At 36.8% G+C, this 16,965-nt stretch overlaps 1 protein-coding gene across 3 annotated transcripts in view; it reads left to right on the forward strand.

Moving 5' to 3' along the window:
* TRANK1 (tetratricopeptide repeat and ankyrin repeat containing 1) overlaps nt 1–16,965 on the forward strand; it is a 101,193-nt gene that overhangs the window by 74,835 nt on the left and 9,393 nt on the right. For 2 of the 3 annotated variants that reach the window (XR_005555998.1, XR_005555999.1), the window contains exon 25: nt 2,951–3,036. The exons of the other annotated variant lie outside the window; for it this stretch is intronic. The gene's annotated coding sequence lies outside the window, so the exon portion shown is untranslated. The remainder of the gene's footprint in view (nt 1–2,950; nt 3,037–16,965) is intronic. 3 annotated transcript variants of the gene reach the window in all.

Raw genomic sequence — 16,965 nt, forward strand, 5'->3', positions numbered from 1 at the left:
GTTCTTATACAGGAAACAACAATAGAAAAAACAGAAAGATGAGAGAAATCATTCATTAAAAGCAGCCTTACAAATAATGTGATCTACCACCTCTTTTGTAACATATGCCTTTTTTATTTTTAAGAGCATCTTCTGATGGAATAAATGTAAAAAAAAAAAAAAACGCTTCTTGAAGATCACACATTTTAGAAGGAATTCATGTGAAATGAGTTATAATTAGAAGGTTTTAGATTATATTAGTTTTAAATAATGTAATCTTTTCCTAACTGCATCATCATTGCATTATTTTCTTTTCTAGAAAATAAGCTTCCTGGCTAAGCTGCTGGAATTGGCTACTATATTTCCAAATGTCATCATTTACTTTTTTCAGGCTAAAAATGTACTTTTGAGAAAAGAAATTTTTACTATCTAAAAAAAAAATCCTATATATATTTCTTAATCACTTTTCATTTGATGCAAGTTCCTGTCGGTTCTTGTTCCAGTGTCTCTCCCAGTTTTTTTTAATATGAAGTATACATATGAGAAAGACAGATGAGTGGAGTTGTTGTCTTAACTGTTTGAATTTCATTGTAAATACAGATAGTCCTTAACTTACATCCATTCATTTAGCAACTGTTTGAAGTTACAACTGCTGAAAAAAATTACTTGCAATCTGACCTCGCACTTACAACTGTTGCAGCATCCCCACAGTTACGTGATCAAAATTCAGGTGCTTGGCAACTGGCATGAATTTATAACTATTTAGCTAGGGGCATTGTGGTCATCCTCTGCGATCTTCCCAGCTCATTTCGGACAAGCAAAGTAAATGAGGGAATTTACTTATTGGATTTGCTTACTTGACTGTATGATTCAACTTATCTTCAGTGATTTGATTTACAACTATGGCAGAAAGTTGTAAAACTGGACACATTTCATTTAACAATGACCTTGCTTAGCAAGAGAAATTCTGGTCCCAATTTTGATTATAAGTCAAGGACAACCTGTATACCTAAAAAAGACTATCCACAGGGTATTATAAAAGATACTGATAGGTTGCCATAGTAGCAAAAGAAGAGTCTCCAGACTCCTTGCCTAACAAAGTATTCTCCATGGTATGGCGGCCTGTTCCTAATAAACAGAACATTAGCTTCCTACATTTGTTCTGATATTTCTTCTACATTGTTTCATCTTTTGCCTTTGCAGCAAAACAAAGCAGATTTAGTTTCATAAAGGAAAGAGGACAAAATTCCAATTGTGGAATTAAAATACTATAGCACCAAGCTATTTTTATTTTCAGAATATTTTTCTCTTCCTCATCTTGCCTAAATTGGCATCTGGAGTCCATGCAAAGTGTCATAAATGGAAGGTCAATTAAACAGGTGTTCCTGTTTGGTGACACCACAGCATGAACAGTTTTTTGTGAAGAGAGTTTCAGACACTAAGGATAATCAGTGGATTAAAAACTAAGTTTCAAAGTGTGCTCAGCCTTAGAAAAAAGAATAATGGAAAAGATGGTAGCATTCCTCAGTTATCTGAAATAATGACACAATGACACATTGAAGAATGTTAAGACCTGTCTTCTGTTGTTCCAGAGTACAGGACAGAGAATAATGGATTTATGTTATAGGAAAGCATATTCCAACTGAGTATGGTTACAACTAGTAGCAGCTCCATGTTCTTTTCAGGACCCCTTTTGACAGACTTTACATTTTTACATACTAATTACTGCATACTTACACATAGATCAGGGCTTTTCAATCTTTTTACCCATTGTACCACTTTTAGGATATGGCAATATCCGAGTACCACCAGTCGCCTAGCTGACCAAAAGAAAAAAGAAAAACGTGATGAAGTACAGGTAGTCCTTGACTTACAACAGTTTGCTTAGTGACTGTTCGAAGTTACAATGGCACTGAAAAAAGGGCCTCCCAAGCCACAGCCGAGCAAGACACCTGCCTGCCTACCCAGGGGTGCTCTTCCTCCTGTCCCAGGTTTTCATTGTGAGCATTTCTGTTGAGGATTGGCAGCAGGGATGGGGTGGGGGGGGTGTTTGGTTTTTATTCCTGTCTGCTGGATGGTTGCAGCAGGTTTTGGTCACTTCACATGACCCTGAGACACTGTGACCATCATAAATATGAATGAGTTGCCAAGCATCTGCATGTAAATCACAAGACCCTGGAGATGCTACAACATTCCAGCTGATTGGCGCTTCTTCTGGGCTCAGCAGAAGCGCCAGGGTCAGCGCCGAGCTCCAGCTGGAGCCTGGCGCTGATCCTGATGCTTCCACTGCGCCCTGACAGTCCTAAAGAAGCGCTGATCCTGGCGTTTCCGCTGAGCCCTGACAGCCCTGCAGGTCCAGCCATCTCTCGTTCAGGCTTGTGCGGTACTGCCATCTGTTCAGCTCATTCCCCTCCCCCACTACCATTTTTCTGGGATGGTCGCGTACCACTTGCAAGGTGCCAATGTACCACAGGTGGTACCCGTACCACTGGCTGAAAAGCCCTGACATAGTCAATTCCTGTAAGTTACATTTTTCAAATATAGAATTTTTCAAATATATAAATATACAACTACAAATACTATTCCATTCATATTTAATTCCTTAAAAGGAGCAACAAAGACATTTTCTCTAGGGATTCATTACATAAACTGTACTCAAGATATAAATTTGACTTTCTTTAGAAAAGGACTTGATATAAATGGATAGAGAGATTCTAGCACAGTCATGGGAAAAATAAGTATTCTCAGTAGCATCACAATAAGCCAAGGAACTGATGAGCAATAAAATAGTCATGGCAGATTTGTACCATTTAGTGACTGCTTTCCCCAAAACTAAATGAAAGAAGTATAAAATAGAATTGCATAATGCTCTAAATGTCACTCAGCAATAATTTTAATGCAAAATAATGTTCAACTATAAGGCAAACAGCTTATTTATTATATCAATATTTTCCCCCTCTCTGTATTTCAGTTCATTAGGACAGGGGTCCCCAACCCCAGGGCTGGGGCCCACTACTGGGCTATGAGCTGTTCGGAATCAGGCTGCGGAACTCTCAGGTAAGCACGTGCTCGTGTTCATCCTCACTTGTGCGAGCAGCATGCATACACGTGTGAGTGCACGCTCCATTTGTGCAAGTGGTGAGTGTGCATGCTTGTGGCGCACAAAGGGAGGTGTGTACGCACTTGCCAACTGCTTACGCTGAACCCTCCCCTCCTGGGGAACTCTGCATTAGGAAGGAGAAATTTTCCTGAAAAATTGGCAATATCAAAATTTATTTCTGCATAGAGAAATTGTTATAGTGAGTAGTAACAGAGTATTTTTGTGAAATGCAATCAAATGCTTCACATTCTAATGGATTCAAGCAGTAGTAAGCCACAGGTTGTAGATCTGCTAAAGGCACAGAGAAATCTGAGGAGTTTGCTATATGACCCTGTTTTGGGAGCTCCAGATAGCTGAAGTCACACTAGGAAGGACTAAATATGGTAAAGAGGCCAAAGAGATCATATAAGGTAAACAACCGGTATTCCTTCTCCTTTCTTGTTCATTTTCCAATTTGTTGCTGATGAAAGTGGCATTTTTTTGCTCCTCACTTAGTTTTTGTAAGATTTATTGATGCTTTTTTAACCCCAGGAGAGAACTTTTCACAGTAAGAATAAAGCATTGCCTATACCTACGCTGCTCTCTAAACAAAATAAAATGAAATGAAACAGTTCATTCATTCAGTCAATATGCCCTTGAAATACTTCACTTAAAAAAAAAAAAACCTCACTCTTCCAAAACGTTCAGGGAAGCATGCCTGTGAGTTGCTTGTTTTATTTGTGGAAATAAAAATGTGCAGAAAAGATGCCAGGGCTTGATCTGTTAACAATACTTTATTAAGCAAGATACCTTTTTTAAAAAAATGATTTTTTTTTTGAATGAAACCTTCCTGACTCTCAAGGGAATCCAACATTATCACTTCAACCCTCACAATCTACATTCAGGATGACAGTCGAAATCATTGGCATCTGGGGAGCACCAGATTGGGGAACACTGTTTTAAAGAGGAAGTTTGTTCTCACTTTTCTGACTCTGAGATTATTTGATAATTATTGATAGAAGTTAAAAAGCCTCTGATTTGCACTCCCTCCTTTTAACAGCCTTCTGATCTGAAGTCAAACCTGTTTCCACTCATAAAATACAAGGTTTTCTAAAAAGCAACAGAATGCTTACAAGCAGCTCTGGAATCAATCAACATTTAAAAGGCATGTGAGTTTTAACAGTTGTGCCTATTTTCTTTACACCATGTACCTGGCCAGGAAGATCTTTTCTGATAAAGGAAATAACAAGCAAAGTATTTCCTCTAACCATAGAAAGCCATGGGTTTTCTGGTTTTTTTTTAAAATAAAATCATATATTACTCACATTACTAATAAAAGCTTAGAATCCTATAAAAATCTTGCTCATGTGCCAGTCCAGGGTCCCAAAAGCAAACCTTGTATTGTTTTTAGAATAATAATAAACTTCCTTTCCAAAAGCAGCCAGCCTTCACATCTTGATTGCCTCCCTGCCTGGAAGGGACCCAGGGAAATTCTCCCAACACTATCTAAGCTTAATGAACATCTGTGCATCTTTAAGTGTGAATCTTCAGTGTTTTACTGAATTTTTGATTTCTGGAAATAGAAACTGGAAACTCATAATTAACCTTGGGTCCAAGTACCAGTTTCTAGATACCCCAAATGGGTTTGAGCTGAAATGGAAATTAGTTGTTAATAAATGTACTGTTTACTAAACAAGGATGATACTTTCCACTTTTTTGTAAGTATGGTGTTTTCTTCATCAATTTGCTACACTATGAAAATTAGGTTAATGGAAGATTCCCCAACCATCTGGATTCACATATAAGTTTAAAGCTTCCCAATTGCATTATGTCTTAGTGTGAAGCCAACCATGGGTTTCATTCCACTTGTGCAAAAGTACAACAGAAAAAGTCATCAGGAATATGGATTTTTTTTTTTATTTGCACTCACTCTGAATTGTCAGAGACAAGTAACTGGCCTCTCTCTGGTTGCTATGGAGCTCTTTTGCTTGTTTGCTTTAGTCTCTAGTGATCCCATAAACAAATCATGGATGAATCTGTTCATTCTCAGGTTGACAGCAAGCTAGACAAAATGAGAAATTTTTGAGCTGATTGAATGCCCCAGTGGAATGCAAACACAGAGTCCTGTTCATTTGATCTTTGCTGCTTTGGTGCCTGTACTGTAATAGCACTTCGTGATATTTGCAGGAAAATTTTCTTTTCACAGTTGTTAATAACACCAAAAAACAGTATTTCCCAAGAGCTTCTCCCTCAAGACTGTTTTATCCTCTAACTTGGAGTATTAAGTAAACAAATACTAAGCAATTACTTTTTTGCAGTCCAAGTTTCACAATTATATTTTCAAAGTGTCTATATGGGAAAGGACATTTTCCTGGATCCTAAACTTTCAGATATCAAAGTCTGTATTGTATTCTGTAGATACAAAAGGAGAAGAAAGAGGTTTAAGAAATGATCCAAATGTCATGATACCCTTAATGAAAGTGAGAGTTGTCTGTGCAGACTCATGCACTATAAATAATAAATCTTGCAAAGAGCTTGTTACTTGGCTTGTATAAATAAAACATTGGTAAACAACTTTTTCCACGAAGATATTTGATGATCAAATAGCAGAATGGCTGTCATATGACCTCTGGTTATCTGAGAGTCAAGTTATCCAAATGTTAATGTGTCTTCCATTATCCTTAATTTTATTATCCAGGATGGCAGTTCCATGTATAACAACAATATGCTTATGAAAAGCAGATAAAAAAACTTCACTTTGTGTTCTTCAGAATACTCAGAGCTGAGAGATATGTTGGAATTATAGACACCTGCAATCTTTTTTAGGTAATGGATATAAACTCTAATTTACAGAACAACAAAATGAAACATGCTATCTAAACTAGATGTACTTGAGGAATCTAATTAAACTATAAGTACTTGAGGAATTATAACATAGAAAAGGCACTTCAGTAATTGAACGGAAAATGTGCCCTGAGATTGCATTGATAATGAGGAATTAATAGAGAGTGATGTCATCTTTTTCTGCCTTCTGAAAGGTTGTCCACCTGCTCTGGTGGCTGGACCATTTCCATAATTTCTGCTAATTCTTCTTGACAAAGGATTATAAGATGACACATTTACTCTTTTAAAAAATAATCACTGCTGTGACTTCTGCAGCTTCTGTTGTTATTGATAAAACAACCTCAACTGAGAAGCCATTCCCTATCTTTCTGAATTTTCCCAGTAGCCAGAAAGCACACTGGGGTCATAAATCTTCTCAATCCCAGTGGGTCATTTTTCTTCATTTCTATTTACTTTTGAAAATCTTGGATTGTTTGGGCTGCATATGGGTCTGTGTTCAGAGAAATAAACCTGCTAGATCTCACAAAACTGGCATTCCAGAGATGGGCTAAGCAGCAACATTATAACCTAGTCTAGTAGCTGGAAATCGTAACAGTTGTAGTCGTATGCTGGGAGTGTATCACCAGATTAGAAAAAAGTAGCATTATAGGCTATCTGAGCCAGAGGAGCCTATTTTTTCAGTGCCAAAATTCAACCATGAATTATTTGTATCAGTATTATACTGATATATATATTTTTATTTACACATTGGCCATTGAGGAATACAATGTAAACACGCCAACAGGTATGCTACTTTCCCATGTCAGATTTCTGGAGAGAAGCAGATTCCCAAACATGTTTTCTAGTTGCTTTATTTTTCTATTTTTTTTCTAACAATGTAATCTACCTGCCTTCTTTGTTCTTTCCCTGCAACTGGAGGCAAGGGAAAAATGGATTGATCTTAAGTAATTAGTTACTTTTTTCCTTTGAGCATTTTCTAATTTGTAATTTTCTAAGCAAAATTTGCTGGCAACTTAGCCATTAAGGAACTTTTACATTCACTCTGGTCCAAATAACAGTCTCCAAACAACTCCATCAATTTGGACCTTTGCTGTTGTTCCATTACCTGGTCAAACATGCTGCTTATACCTTGTCATATGCCTACTCTATATTGTACAAGATATCCATTCTAATAGACTAACATTATGTAGATGTAATTCTTGAGACTCTAATTCTACATTTTTTTCTTTTTGTAATGCAAAAAACGATTTTAAAATAACACTATTAGTGGGCTGAACCTCAAGCTTTCCTATCATCAGGCATTTGACCTGCTTTTTTATGTGAGATTCTCACATTTTTGTCTCAGCACTAACCTATCCTGAATCATCTTAAAGATGTCCCAATATAAAGCATTGTTTTCTGGTTTTCATTTTCTCCCAATTGTTTTTGCTTTGATGCACTCAACAATAACATAAAGGTAGTCTTCAGATTACAACCATTCATTTAGTGACCATTCAAAGTTATAATGGCAACTTTATAACCAAATCACTAAAAAAGTGATTTACAACCAGTCCTTGTACCCACAACTGTGCAGCATCCACAAAGTCATGTGATCAAATTTTGGGCAGTTGGAAACGCATGTATTTAGGACAGTTGCAGCATCCTAAGATCATTATTTGCAACATTTCCAGCTGGTTTCTGAAAAGCAAAGTCAATGGTTTTGCTTAATGACCACACAATTCACTTAACAACTGCAGTGATTTGATTAACAACAATGGCAGAAAAGTTATAAAATTTGGCATGGCTAACTTAACATCCACCTTGCTTGGCAATGGAAATTGTGGTCCTCTTCGTAGTCATAACTTGAAGACTATCTGTAGTGATTGATATGGTGGGATCTACTCAGTTTGCATTGGTTGATACTTGTTTCTCATACTTATTTGCATCTGGTGGCAGAAATGAATAAAATATCTAGTTCTGTAGAGATTATATGATAGTACATGGAAATGAATTTAAAAAACAGACGTAAATGTCATAGATTAGACAATGATCGGACAAAAGACAGCTGATCTTACAAAAGGAATGTGACCTCTCCTAAGGGACCCTTATTAGTTTTTTGGACTGTATAGCTGAATGGGGAGAAATGTACTTTCAACTGTAACAGAACTGCAAGATTTTGCTAATATAACCTTACAACAGAGTTTGTATTTCTGAAGTTTCTTATCTAGATCACTTTGCAAGTCTGAAAGATGCTTTTCTAAAAGGCAACTGGACATTTTTGGGGTTTTTTCCTTGAAAATGTTTCCTTCTCATTCAAGAAGCTTCTTCAGTTCTGGAAATCTGAAGAAACTTCTTGATGAAAAGCAAAATGTTTTCAAGAAAAAAATACAGGAAAGTCCAGTTGCCTTTTTGGACAATTGTGATCTGGATGATTGAGAACCTGCATAGATATCACTTTGCAAGGTTGACAAGGTATGTCAGTATAACACCTCATTATACTTTCCAAGACTTGTCACATATTTTGCAGATTCCTTATAAGCATGATTAAAATGCTCTTTTGAATGATAAGGTTTATCATTCTTTACAAAGCAGTAATTCTATGCTGCTTAGAAGGGTACATTTAAACTAGGAGACAAATCCATGTTCTGCTAGTTGTGGGTTGCTGGTTAGGTCACCACTGAGTACATTGTAATTTTTATCTGTTGCTTCTAGCAGCAAGGGGACTTATGTGGTCATCCCTTTTATTATTACAGTAGGGTGATCCCATCCTGTCTATTCCATTCTTATTATACTGCAGTCCATGGATATTTTTTGATGTGGTATGTCATAAGCAATGGACCTGCGCTAGTCAAGGACGCGTATAATCTTGCCCGCTATTCTATGGTTATTTCTGGACATGGGTTTAATATTTTTTTCAGAAAAACCCTAAACCAGTGATAGAAATAACCCATTTGATAGGTCATAGTGCCATGTCTGTGACTTGTTAGTCAGTCAACTTGACAGGTGCCTATACACACTGTTCCAAATATTGGTTTACATTTGTCTACCACAGTGGTTCTCAACCTGTGGGTCGGGACCCCATTTGGGGTCGAACGACCATTTCATGGGGGTTGCCAAACAACGCAGTCCGCCATTTTTTTCCCCTTTTCCTTAGCTGTGCTACTCCCTTTTATTCTATTGGCTTTTGAAAGCCAATAGACTAGACTCTCTTGAATAGAGTCTAATTCTATTGGCTTTCAAAAGCCAATAGGAATTGTCCAGGCTGTCTCTGCCCTGCTGAGCCCGCCAGAAGTCCCATTCTGCAAACGGTGCTGCACCAGTTGAGTAGTCCTCGACTTACGACCGGTTGAGTAGTACTTGACTTACAACCAGTTGGGGGTCGCAGCATTAAAAAGGTTGAGAACCACTGCTCTACCATCCCATCCTGAGGTAGAATAACTGTTGGTTCTTATAATCTCTGCCACAGGTTATGAACTGGAGTCTGAACAGTTGTTCATTTTTCGCAAGTGAAAGCAGGCAATCCAATAGAAATCTTACTGGGTTCCTAAAGGACATCTAAAGATGGTTCATGAACTATGTTCAGCTGACAGAAAAACATTGTGAAAGCATGTATGGGTAGTCCTTGACTTAAGACCACAACTGAGCTCAAAATTTCTGTTGCTAAGTGAGACATTTGTTTAATGAATTTTGCTCCATTTTATGACATTCCTTGCCATGTTTATTAAGTGAATCACTGCAGTTGTTAAGTTAGTAATACAGCTGTTAAGTGAATCTGGCTTCCCCACTGACTTTGCTTGTCAGAAGGTCACAAATGGTGATCACAGAATTGTCATAAATATGAGTCAGTTGCCAAGCATCTGAATTTTAATGACATGAACATGGGAATGTCACAACGATTGTAAGTGTGGAAAATGGTCAAAAGTCACTTTTATCAGTGCTGTTGAAATGTTGAACAGTCATTAAATGAACTGTTGTAAGTCAAGGACTACCTGCACTGTCGAAAAAAATAATAATGCTTTTTATCATTTACATCGGGTAGTCTCAAAGCCATAAGTGTGACCCAGAGAACCTGTCTCAAAGTTACTTTTATATGACCAAAGTATAAAAAATATTGGCTATACAGAATGGAGAGTAAATGTATCAATTATATACAATATGTTTAATTTTATTTAAATTTACATTTAAATTAAATAACATTGATTTTGATTTTTTGCCTTGTCCTTTCTACTTTTTGAAGTGTGGCCCCTGGTATATAACTCAAAAAACCTACTTTGAAAAAAGCTGTGCTATACATAGTACTACATAGTACAAATCTTTGCTGCATACATCAGCATGCCTGACAAATTATAATGAAACTACTGGGTTGTTCCCTTTAATTATGAGATACATTTGAGACAGCAGGGAACTTTTAGTGAATTGAGGGCGAGATAGTTTAATTCTCTTGGTTACCATTTTCTTCTTTGCAAATGCCTTCTATCATGCAGTTTCCCCTTAGACTGGTTTCATGTTAAAAGTAAGAATAGTTGAAAAAAAAATGGTATGGAGTGTCCATTTATTGAACAAAGTTGGTGGGCATGGAAGCATCTTTCTTTCAGTACACTAGAAACATCTCCTCCTATAACTGTAACCCTTTCAACAAAGATGAGAATAATGTTTGCTGAAAAATATGATTTTATTCTTATTTTTAAGCTGATTCCTTTTCTCTTGGGATGTTTTGGACATAGTCAGAATCTGACAATCTTCCTCCATCTTTTCAAAATGATCCATATGGCTTACCAATCTATGTTTGGGTAGCAATCTGTTATTATAAATACCGTTCCTTCAATATGCTGTAACATCTGTTGTCAAAGAAACATTGATTTGTTTCATATCTGCTCAAATACATGTTGATTAGAAGGGGACATTTTGACTGTGAGCATCTTGTAGTGTGCCAGGTGAGTTTAATGAGTCATAAAACTTCCCTAATAGCTGCTGTGTCATTACAGGTTGGTATTTAACTTCTGGCAAGTTTAATATCATAACATCAAAAAGAAATACTAATGACTCTGATATTTTATTGCAAATTGGCAAAGCATGAATGTTACATTGAAGACCATTAATAGAAAATAACTGTATTTTCTCCTTCAAGACTTTAATAATATACTAAGCCATGTGTTTACTATTGAAGCTAATACTATGGACATAAAATTACATTTTTAAATATATTCTGTGCTAGGTGTCTCTTAATAAGTAGGACAGATGGCAGTTCCCAGGAGTTGCTGAAAGTAGTCTAGTCTTAAAGAAGCATCTTGAATTATCAGACAGCTGTAATGTGTTTTATAAAGAAACCAAATAAAAATATTTGAACATGGGAGAATCTGTAGGCTTGATCTTGCAAGCTGTTTGCCTCCTGCTCCTGCTCCTGCTCCTGAATAGCTGTTTACAAAATAGCAGAATCAGTGGAATGAGATTTAAAAAGCTTATATTTCTCCAGAGTACATGGCTCTTTGCACAGAAATTCATCTCTTTCTGCTCTTTTGCTAGATTGTAGTGCTTCTTTCCAGTATCTATGTCAGAATTGCAACATTTGAGGCCAATATTTGGTGGCAGATGTAAATACAGTAAATAGAGTGAAATGCAGTCCTGATGCAATTCTGAACAAGTGGGAGATCAGAAGCCAACATTCCTCTCTAATTATAGTGCTATTCCCTTCACAGTGTAATGCAGAATGGGGGAGTAGCAGTGCTATCATTAGTCATACTTGGAAGAAAATGAGAATAACAAAATGCCTATGAAAAAAAAACACATAAAAAAGTAGTGGCAGGTGATCACTATAGTAACCATGTAAACTTAACAGTTACAATTTTTCTCTAGCAGCTACATTATTTTTCTTGATTTTTTTCAATTGTCCCTTTTTTTTTTTTTAACAGTATCAAAACCTCCCCTATATTATGGCATTGTTACAGTCTATCTCAGGCAACTGATATTTGGAATATCAAAAGAAAACTACAGTACTTATAACAGTGGTGCTATTTTGCTAATCTAAAACCCCTGTTAAATCTGAACAGCATCATATTGACACATGTAATTTTTTTAAAAACAACAACAACATATTGTTTCAGGCATTTAAGAGTCTTGAAATGGCTTCTTGGGAGCAATATAAAAGAGAAAACTAATACTTATTTCATTGCTGTACGTATTTATTCAAGTTCTGCTGAACACTAGAATGGATTAAAGAAACACAAAAATATATTGACAAAATGCATTTTCAAGAGTTTTAAACTAGTAACATATTTTTAAAAAATGTTTATAATTTCAGCAGTGGAGAAGACATGAGATCTAAAGGACTAAATAAATGAAAGCATAGTACAGGCAGTCCCTAGGTGAAGGAATATCATTTCTAACTCTTAATCTCAAAAATTTTATGTAAATTGGAACTTGTATTTACAAATCTACTGCTGTCACTAAAAAATAGTGAATGGCATTGTTGGAAATAAAGTCTTCATCCTGGTTTATCCAAGCCGGGAATAAATAAGCAACATGGCGATTGCTTTAGGAAGATGGTTATAGTTTATTGAAGAGGCAGAAAGATGGTTCTTGCAGGAAAGACCAGAGGAAAGAAGGACCTGAGCACATGGGCAGTAGGTTTTTATACCCTCTCTAGCCTTTTGTTTGGAATAATTTCCTGTTCCTGTGGCATGAACTTTGAACTGAGTCTGAATGCTTCTCTAGGCCTTGGTATCTATGGTTTAATCCTATTATGTCCCAAAAGTCATATCCTGCTTCCCTGGGGCTGGCTAATGACTCTTAGAGTTTGGGTAAAGTATGCAGATTTTAAGTCTCTTTGTCTTCTTGAGTTTTCTGGCTCCAACTTTCTGATGGTTTTACATTTGCATTTGTATAGGGCTGGCTCCTGTTTTGGATAGAGAGATTTGGTGGCAGACTTGGCTTCTGCTTTTAAAAATCCTTTTGAGGAAAAATATATTTTTCTGCCCTTTTAATATTTCCTTCTCTGGGGCTCTGACTTCCCACAACACCCCCCCTTTGAGAATGTCACACTTATTGGAACAACATTAAAACTGTTCTGGTCAGGGAGACTTGGTAGACAAGCTTTTAAACTGTTAAGCCAAAAAAATAAGATGTTAATGGAGGCAGCAGAAAAAGATCCCTTCAGTGGCTCCCAAAAGGGGAGCTTGCAACCCATAAAGTTCTAAAAGTCAGGGCAAAAATTTTGTTAGATGGAAAAGAAATTTATAGTGTCCAATATTCTATGCCAATCGTTTCAAATGTTGGATGTCACTTCTAGCTTCCAGTCAGGTTTGCACATCCCTCCCAAAATTCTTCACAGCCATGGTTTTCCTTAGTACATAACCACTGGCCCATTTTCAGGAGTTGTGTCCTGTCTTAGCTCTTAGTTCAGTGCATCCAGGTTAGTATTGTCCAATTAAGCTAATCAGTATGCCAGGATATTAAATTTTTCTTATATTGCACATAGTGAGCTCTAGGACTCCCAATCTGAGTCCACCAGTGCAAGATATTCAGGGCTGAGGTTTGGGGATCTCTTTCCTGCTACTTCCTCAGTGAGGGCATAAGAATTGCAAAATTGCCTGAGGGGGCCTGGTTCCCTCGCCCTTGGAATTTTGCTTCAAGTTGTTCCTACAAAGCTTTGGTACAATAGAGCAAAAATCAGCTTGGGGAACTTTACTAAAGATAGGTGGAGGGGATAGACTCAATGTGATTCTGAATGGTGTGTGTGTGTGCAACTACTAATACAAACAGGCAATACAAACATTCTGGATAAATTTTCCCTCCCACAAGATAGCAGTCCAAGGTGCAGTACATCTGTGTCAACTATTCCCAAATACCATCTCTCCTTGAATACATTTAGCTGGCTTGTTACAATACAAATGGAGCAAGAAAGAGAACTTTACAATGACTTTCCACCCTCCTCCCATAGTCTATTTTTTTTCTGAGGCTTCACGTGGCACCAGTGGCTCCAGGATTTCTTCCTTCTGCTTTATAGTTTTTCACAGGCATCTGGGGGATTGGTAGGGCTTGGGAAGATGTTCCACTCAGGTTGCATGGTGGCTTTTTAGTGGATGGCTGGATTCAAAACCCAATTCCATGGCTCAAATGGATGGAGGCAGCATCTGGGTCTGTGTGCTCTGCTTCCAAAAGTTTTGTGTGTGTGTGGGTCATCTATGCAGGACTGAAAGACATGAGAATAAGATTCTGCCCCCCTTTCTGGGTGGACTCTCCCAGGAGAGGCAGACAAAAGGTATGGAGAACAAAGGATAAGAAAAGAATTGGGGGGGGGGTAGCTTGCAGGCAGTTTGAAAAGGCATCAATACTGCAATTGTTAAAGACAGGCAGACAAAATCAAAGGACAATCACAGATGAGGACAAGAAAAACCTGGATTCAGGTAAGAGAACATACATGAAATGTTTCACTTCTGAACTTGAACATTTACAACATATTAAAGACAAAGACTTGCAACTTGAAGAAAAAAAGCTAGGCAGCTTGAGAATGCTGAAAGCTCCAAATAATTTTAAAAGCCTAATATTTTAAGATATGCAATTTTCCAGGGGCAGGAGAATCTGCCTTTAACATTTATTCTAAAATAGACCACATTGTTTTAGAGATTGAGAAATGCTTATATGTTTCAGGAAACCATGAAAGGCATGTTTGAGGACCACTGAATGGTCATAATGTCTGTAGTTGGTCCAACGGTTTGCATCCATCAAAGAAAGGGACTGAGTTACTTGGCAATAAAATCACAGATTTTCTGGAGGAATATTTAAACTAAACAAGGGACAGTGAGTTAATTGATACAGAATATCCCTGTCCCCGGCAATCAAAAATTACAGGGTTAGCAGTGCAAGTAACATAGATGCATATGGACAAGAATATCAACCTGGCTATCAAGCAAAATCAAGCTTTTAATAGCGAGTGTCACACAAAGTGCGCTAACCAAACAGTGGTAAGAAAATAGGGGAACTCAGGCATCACATTGGTGTCAGTCATAAAGGATTCAAATGTCTATTACCAATGCACAGAGTATGAACAGTAAACGAGATGAACTAGAAATTCAGGTAAATGAGGGCAGATACGATATTGTTGCCATTATAGAGACATGGTCCCACAGATGGAAAACTCAGCTAGAGGGATTTAAATTATTTAAAAGAAACAGACCAATAAAAGAGGAGGTGGAGTTTCTCTCTATATAAGAAATAACTATATATCTACAGGAATAGGGCTAAACAATGATGAAAACTGTCTTGAATGCATTTGGGTCAATATAAAAGGGGAAATAGATGAACTTTTTGCTAGCCAACTAACTAAGGTATGTAGGAAGCACAAGACAATAGAACACAGTCAAACTAGAGTCTTGGACTTTTAGAGAGTTAATTTCAATAAATTTAGAGAGGGGTTGGGAGGGATTCCATGGATGAAAATCCTCAAGGGGAAAACAAGAAGCTTGGGAATTTTTTTTTTAAATAACCCAGTCTAGTACAATACCAACAAAGAAGAAAAATAATAGCTCTCAAGAGAAACCAGCATGGCTGTATAAAGAACTCTCTGATAAATTGAAAGATAAAAGGGACAAGTATAAAAAGTGGAAAGAGGGGCACATAACTAAAGCAGAATATTAGCAAATGATCCGAGCCTGCAAAGATGGGGTGTGGAAAGCTAAGGCTCAAAATGAACTAAGGCTTGTGACCACAGTCAAAAATAATAAAAAAGCAAACAGTACAACTTATCAAAAACAGTACCATAAAAATAGATTAGAAACACAAGTTAAGATAGGCAAGAAAATGGTAAGTGAGCACCCATCCACCCTAGACAAGTTCAAATCACCAGGACCAGATGGATTATACCCCAAGGTTCTCAAGGAACTGGCAGATGTGATCTCAGAACCATTGAACTATATTTTTCAAAGATCCTGGAGCACTGGGAAACTACCAGAGGACTGGAAAAGAGCTGATGTAGTTCTCCTCTTCAAAAAAATAAAAAAGAATAGATCCAGAAAACTACTGACCCATCAGCCTGACCTCAATACCTGGGAAGATTCTGGAAAAGATAATCAGCGAGCACCTAGAGGCAAACAAAGTTATTACTAAAAGCCAACATGGGTTTATCAAAAACAGATCATGCTAGACACATCTTTTTTTTAATTTTTTATTTTTTAAACCAACAAAACAAAATAAAACATAACACACATACACACACAATATATACTCCTCCCCTTTTTTTAACAGTGATTTCGTAACGGTAATCTTCTATTATTTACATTCCCCCCCTTATTCTTCTTTAGAATATTTGTCCTTGTTGCCCCATTGTTTCTTATTTGCATTTTTCTTCCTTCATACTATACTTCATACTAAGAATAATACATATTATTATTACTATACATTATTATACACACATTTTCCACTTTTGACCTTTCCACATTTATTCTCCTCTATTATTTCTAGTCTCCAACCACTTGTTCCATATTAGATAGTACTCTGTACCTTCCTTTTCTTTTATCTTTTTTGTTAATTTATTTATCTCAGCACAGTCCAGGATTTATACCATCACTTCTTCCTCTGATGGTATATTCCCATTTTTCCAGAACTGTGCATATGCTATTCTTGCTGCCATTGTTATATGTAAAATTAAGTACCATATTTTTTTACTATATTTTCTGTTTAAAATACCCAGCAAAAAGATCTCTGGCTTCCAGTCTACGGGTTGGTCTATTATTTCTTTGATCGATCTTATTGTAGTCCAGTATTTTTTCGCAACTGGGCATGTCTACCATAAATGATAATATGTTCCATGTACTTTTTTACATTTCCAACATGTTGGCGAATTGTTCTGGAACATCTTGGCAAGCTTTGCTGGTGGAAGATGCTATCAGTAAAACATCTTCAACTGGTTTTTCTTGAATGCCGCTGACACAGTCAATTTTATGTTTATTTCCCATATTTTTTCCCATTTCTCCAATTCTATATTAAATCCAAAAGTTTTTGCCCATCTAATCATTGTGTCTTTGACAACCTCATCTTCCATTTTATATCTCAATAGGTATTTGTATAAATTGCTAATTAATTTTATTTCT

The sequence above is a fragment of the Crotalus tigris genome, unplaced genomic scaffold (genome assembly GCF_016545835.1).
Source record: "Crotalus tigris isolate CLP2741 ecotype Arizona unplaced genomic scaffold, ASM1654583v1 scf7180000017666.379230911805:20528666, whole genome shotgun sequence".
Taxonomy (NCBI): Eukaryota; Metazoa; Chordata; class Lepidosauria; order Squamata; family Viperidae; genus Crotalus; species Crotalus tigris.